Source organism: Perognathus longimembris, chromosome 18 (assembly GCF_023159225.1).
Source record: "Perognathus longimembris pacificus isolate PPM17 chromosome 18, ASM2315922v1, whole genome shotgun sequence".
NCBI lineage: Eukaryota > Metazoa > Chordata > Mammalia > Rodentia > Heteromyidae > Perognathus > Perognathus longimembris.
The window spans coordinates 25,587,909-25,594,474 of NC_063178.1; positions in this window are offsets into that span (position 1 = coordinate 25,587,909).

Sequence of the window (6,566 nt, forward strand, 5' to 3'; positions counted from 1 at the left end):
TCAGTTGGTTTATACCAAATGGTTTTGCAAGTATTGCTTTTGTAGTCGTTTGTCTTTTTATCCTTTGTCTCTTGATTTTGATATTCCCTTTCACTTCCCTAGTTCTAATACCAGTATATACAGTTTCCAGTGTACTCAGATAAGATACAGTGATAGTGCGGGTACAACCACAAGAAGGGGATACAAGAGGATCATCAATAATAGAAGCTATGGTTTCACATGGCATGTTGAAAGTAATTACAACAGTGATATAACAGTCGTTTTTATAACATGGAGTTCATTTCACTTAGCATCATCTTATGCATTCATAAGGGCTAGGCTCTTTTGATCCTCTGCTGTGACTAGCCTAAACCTGTGCTAATTATTCCTTATGAGGGAGACCAAGACCCAGAAATGAACCCACAGAACTATGCCTACTTAATCTTTGATAAAGGAGTTAAAAAAATAGAATGGAAGAAAGATAGCCTCTTTAACAAATGGTGCTGGCGAAATTGGTTCAACACATGTAACAAACTAAAACTAGATCCTTTTATATTACCCTGCACCAGAATCAATTCTAAATGGATCAAAGACCTCGAAATTAAAACAGATACCCTGAAAACACTAAAAGAAGGAGTAGGAGAAACACTTGGGTTCCTTGGCACAGGACGGAACTTCCTTAACAAAGACCCAGAAATGCTACAAATCAAAGAAAGGATGGACAAATGGGACTGCATCAAACCACAGAGCTTCTGCAGGACAAAGGACATAGCACACAAGATAAACAGAAAGCCCACAGATTGGGAAAAGATCTTTACCGGCCATACAACGGACAAAGGCCTCATATCTAAAATATATGCAGAACTAAAAAAATTAAATTCCTCCAAAACAAAGCCTCAAAGAGCCAACAGCCCCCTCAACAAGTGGGCTAAAGACTTAAAAAGAGACTTCTCTGATGAGGAAATGAGAATGGCCAAGAAACATATATGAAAAAGTGCTCTACATCACTGGCCATAATAGAAATGCAAATCAAAACAACATTGAGATTCCATCTCACCCCAGTAAGAATGTCGTTTATCAAGAAAACTAACAATAACAATTGTTGGAGGGGATGTGGCCAAAAGGGAACCCTACTTCATTGTTGGTGGGAATGTAAACTGGTTCAGCCACTCTAGAAAACGGTATGGAGATTCCTCAGAAGGCTAAACATAAAGCTCCCCTATGACCCAGCAGCCCCACTTTTGGGCATCTACCCAAAAGACCACAAACAAGAACACACTAAAGCCACCAGCACAACAATGTTCATTGTAGCACAAGTTGTCATAGCTAAAATATGGAACCAACCCAGATGCCCCTCAGTAGACGAATGGATCAGGAAAATGTGGTACATATACACAATGGAATTTTATGCCTCTATCAGAAAGAATGACATTGCCCCATTCGTAAAGAAATGGAAGGACTTGGAAAAAAATATACTAAGTGAAGTGAGCCAGACCCAAAGAAACATGGACTCTATGGTCTCCATGAGACTTTTATTTCCAACTAGCAAGCAATATGCTGGAAGTGGTGCTGTGGCTGGCTCAAGTGACAGAGTGCTAGGCTTGAGTGAAAATGCGAAGAGAGAGTGCCCTGGTCCTGAGTGGGAGTCCAGTAGCAGAAAAAAAATTTCACTCAATACAAAAAAATAAGCCCCAAATTAGGAATTGAAGTAATATGCAACTAAAAATGAAGAAATATCAGTTGAACATTCTTATTCCTGAACTCTGAAATCCCTTAAACTCTGAAACTCTTTGAGCATTAACATGATGGCACAAGTGGAAAATTGTACACCTGGCCTCATGTTCATGGATGAAACATAGCACATTAAAAATCTTGTATGAAATTTCCTCCAGGCAACATGTCTAAGTTGGGGGTGAAACAGAAAGACTTTCATGTTTAGACTTGGCTGCCATCTCTGAGAGATCTCATTAGATGTATATGCAAATCTCCCAAAATCTGAAAAGAAAAGTTGAAATTCAGAGCACATCTAGTTTCAAATTTCAGATAATGGATCTTTCAGCTGATAGTACAGAAATTAAAGTGGATAGCTGTTGTCTTTAACCCCCAGTTTTTAAAGCTTTCCTTATGTTTGCTTGTGTGATCATACCTAAAAGTGAAAAGTGACTGAAGTTAGAGGCATAATTATCAAAGCCTTAGCTTCCCATTCTTTTCTTAATTTTTCAATAGTGCACAAAATTTATTTTAGCCTATTACTCACTTAATATATCCATTAACACAAATTGTCACAAATTAAAAAATATTTCTTAGTGTTCTATTTTCATCAAGTGAAAGAATTAATGAAATTTGCCTGGTACTGGTGGCTCACATCTGTTATTCTCTCAAGTCAGGAGCCTGAGATCTGGAGGACTGAGGTTTGTAGTTAGCCCAGGCAGAAAAGCTCCTGACAGTCAATCTCCAATTAACTAGCAAAATGTTGAACTGGAGGCATGGTTCAAGTGTAGATTACCAACCCAACAAGCAAGCAAACAAGCAGAGCAAGTGATCAATGCTCTGAGTTCAAATCATTATATATTCTCTCTCTCTCTCTCTCTCTCTCACACACACACACACACACCCCATGAAATCAATTGTGCTTTGCCAGCATTTGTCTTTTCATTGGTCTATTGCAACCCTCCCAGGTTCATTTGTAACTTGCCAGATCAGTTGTGACTTGCATGTTTTATATTTTATATTCAGCTGAGAGAATCCTTCTGGAATGCTTCAAACTTGTTTGGCTTTGCTGATTAAATTCTTTGTTGGATGTTTTGCAAAAGGAATTCAGCTGGCTCCCAAGGAGCTACATCCAGTAAATACCTCAGAATCAGAAGTTGAACAGAGCATTTTGTTTCTGCGCAGGAGTTGCCTGCTTGAGTCACCAGATGACTTGTTGGGTCTTGAGAGCCTGCTTGAATAGAACAGCCTGCAGTTGTCACAGCAACAGTGTGTGGCATGTTAATTTCAAATGAAGCTCTCAATACATATTTGATGGCCTTTTCTTCCTTGTAGTCATCCTGTTATAAAATGTCTTGGAAACATACCTTAATAAAACAATTTTCAAATTCTTTTTCTTTGTTATATGAACAGTTGAGGAGAGTTGGCACCATTAAAATAGTTCAGGGAACATGCAATGCATTCTTGCAACAAGAAGCAAAGCTTCATCCAATGGCAGGGGAGTGGTCCTCTGTGTTTGGTGAAGGCCAAGTATAAAGGTTCTCTGAATATGCCAGAAGTGATATCTAGTAATGATGGTGGGGGTCCTTCTGGGAGTAAAAACAAGAAGCATTGCACCCTGGATGCATTTGAAACTAAATGTTTATTAGGCAATATTAGCTAACTGGGGTCTTACACAGATGTGTTCAGAAGGCCTCATTTATGTATTGTTGAAAGGTTGTGAGGAATTGGTTCACAAACCATTCATGGAACATCTCTTTCACACAGATCATTTGAGTTTAATGTAAAGCCAGATGTTGGTGGTGCATGCCTATAATTCTAGCTACTCAGGAGGTTGAGACCTGAGAATCAATATTCAAAGCCAGTCAAGCTAAACAAATCCATGAGACTCTTATCTCCAATTAACCAGCCAAAAGTAAAGGTGTGGCTTAAGTGGTAGAGTGCCTGCCTTGAGTACAAAAGCCAAATGAGAGCAAAAGGTCTTGAGAATGAGGGACGAGGTAACAAACAGTACAAGAAATGTATCCAATGCCTAACATATGAAGCTGTAACCTCTCTGTACATCAGTTTGATAATAAAAATTTGAAAAACAAAACAAAACAAAAAAAGGTCTTGAATTTAAGCCCCAGTGAAGACACGAAAAGACAAGAAGGAAAAAAATAACACGACACTGATGATTTTATTAAATATTTGTCAAATTTCCCTTCAAGATCAGATATTCATTGAAATCAGGGGCACTTTTTTTTTTTAAGATGTTGGTCTCCTGGTAGCTCAAGATGGCCTAAAACTCACAATCCTACCTTAACCTCCCAAAGGCTTGGAAAGGCATGAATCACCATAGCCGGCTAGGGACAGTGTCTTATTTTATATTGTCTTCTTGTATGCTAGCTTGGAGATAGAAAGAGATCTCTATTGATGTTTATTGGATTATGAGTTGATTGGGTGGGGAAAGATATGAGAAAGTAAAGAACAATTAAACTCTAAGCAAAATGTATCTCTGGACATCTGGGAAAAGATGAAGCGGGATAAATGCATGCTGATGTCATGTAGAGCAGCTTTAATTTCATTTAGGCAGTTTATGAGCAAACGGATAGGACCTTTCTTGCCCTTTGACCCTTCCCTCTCTTGTTCCCTTCACCTGAGCCTCATATTCTTTGGAAGCCATTGGCTAATAGATTTCCAAAACTACCAGAAATGCTCACATGAAAGTTCATCTGGGAACCAAGTGGGTTCTGGCCTATGGAACAAACACTTTTATCTACAATTTAAGAATAAGTTATTTTCTACTTAATCATTCTGTCATCCTTCTGTCATAATGATGCTTCAGAAGAGTCTGGGTAGATTTGTAAGAGAATAGCCTGCTGACAGGATTGCAGCAAGCTAGAGTCTCCGGGGCCCTAAGGGGGTTCCTTGTGTCCACCCTGGCTCCCTCCTTTCAGTATGGAAATGACGGATGTTGTGTGAAAAAGATGCACACGAGCAGAGCGTGGAGCCTCTCCCCTCTCCTCTCATCTACCCTTGTATACCTCATGTGGATTTACAGGTCTGGATCCCCCAAGGAGTCTCTGACAACCATCGCAAGGAAGCCCAAGCAATCCCCTAACATCTAACACATTTTTTGTACTAGTACTGGGGCTTGAACTCAGGGTCTCACACTTGTGCTAGGATTTTTGCTCAAATTTAGCTCTCTATCACTGAAGCCACAGTTCCATCTCTTACTTCTTGGTGGTTAATTGGAGATAAGAGTCTCATTGATTTTTTTCCTTCCTGGGGTGGCTTCAAACCATCAGATCTGAGCCTCTTGAGTAGCTAGGATTACAGGGGTAAGCCACCACCAACACCTGGCAAATGGTTATTATTTTGTTAAAAATAATACTTGCCACTTGGACTAACAAGCTAATATTTTAAGCATAAAAGCAATTATCATGTTCCCAGAAAGACTCCAGATAATTATTAATTAGAACAACATTTCTTTTACCTTATTGCTAAACCTATGTACTCTATTATTGAGCTATATCCCAGTATATGGTTTTTGTTGTTGTTGTTTTGCAAGTTCTGAGACTTGCACTTGGCCTGGGCACTGTCTGTGGGCTCATTTTGCTTAAGGCTAGCACTCTACCATTTGAGCCACAGCATTACTTACGACTTTTTCTGTGAGATAATTGGAGATAAGAGTCTCATAGCCTTTCCTGTCCAGGCTGGCTTTGAACTACGATCCTCAGATCTCAGCCTCTTAAGTAGCTAGGATCACATGTGTGAGCTACCAGCACTTGACCCTTGTTTTGTTGTTATTTTGGGGTTTGTTTTTCCTTTTCTTTATCTTTGAGATGAAGTCTTTCTATGTAGTTTAAACTGGCCTCAAACTCACAACAATTCTGCTTCTGCTTCCAGAATACTGGGATGACATGTATGAACTACCGAACCCCACAAGCATTCCATTAAAAAACATTCATCACTTCGAAGTTTCCTCCTTACATTGGTTTAGTAGATGCTGTGCTGTCCTGCTTAAGACCCTTTCTGGACTGAGAGATTCATTCCATCAGTTAGTAGAGATGTAGGAATGGGCAATTTCCTTAAGAGAGCTGGAGACTCACAGTGTCCTGGACCAAAAGTCACATCACCTCCCAAGGTCACTGTTCTGTCCCTCACCCCAGGGCACCTTGTCTTCAGCGACTGGAGATATCCAGGACAAGACCTCTACCCAATTCTGAACGACACTGAAGGGCCTATCAGTATGTGAAAGTAGCCCAATCTGGGTAACATAACCTGTTTCTCATCCTAGTAAATGTCAACATGTCAATCAATCAGCCCATAGAATCACTTTGCAAATTTTGTCTTCCAGGGGCAAACACAACAAAAATTGGGGCAAATGCAAAATCAAAAAGAAAAACCAGAAGAAGAAGAAGAAAGAAGAAGAAGAAGAAGAAGAAGAAGAAGAAGAAGAAGAAGAAGAAGAAGAAGAAGAAGAAGAAGGAGAAGGAGAAGAAGAAGAAGAAAACAAGGACAGAGAAAAACAAACACACACACACACAAAGAAAAGCTTAGATGTTTTCAAAGAAGCTCAGATTTTTTTGAATGTCTTCAATAAATTATTGTATTTTATGCCCAAAATAAGATACAGCTATTCATGATTTTATAATAACGCAAAAATTTTCAAAGCATATAGTTAACCTAAATAAGTCTGCAATGCTATGTATATTCAATCCCAATTCCAGTTGTGGGGGGAAAAAGGAGTAAGAATGTATGATTGCCTAGGAGAGAAAAATTTTTGGAAATATATAGCAAAAGTTGTCAGTGGACTAGCCATGGGCACACTCCTATAGTTCTTGCACTTGGCAGGCAGGAGGACCATGCCTGAACCAGGACCTCATACAGCA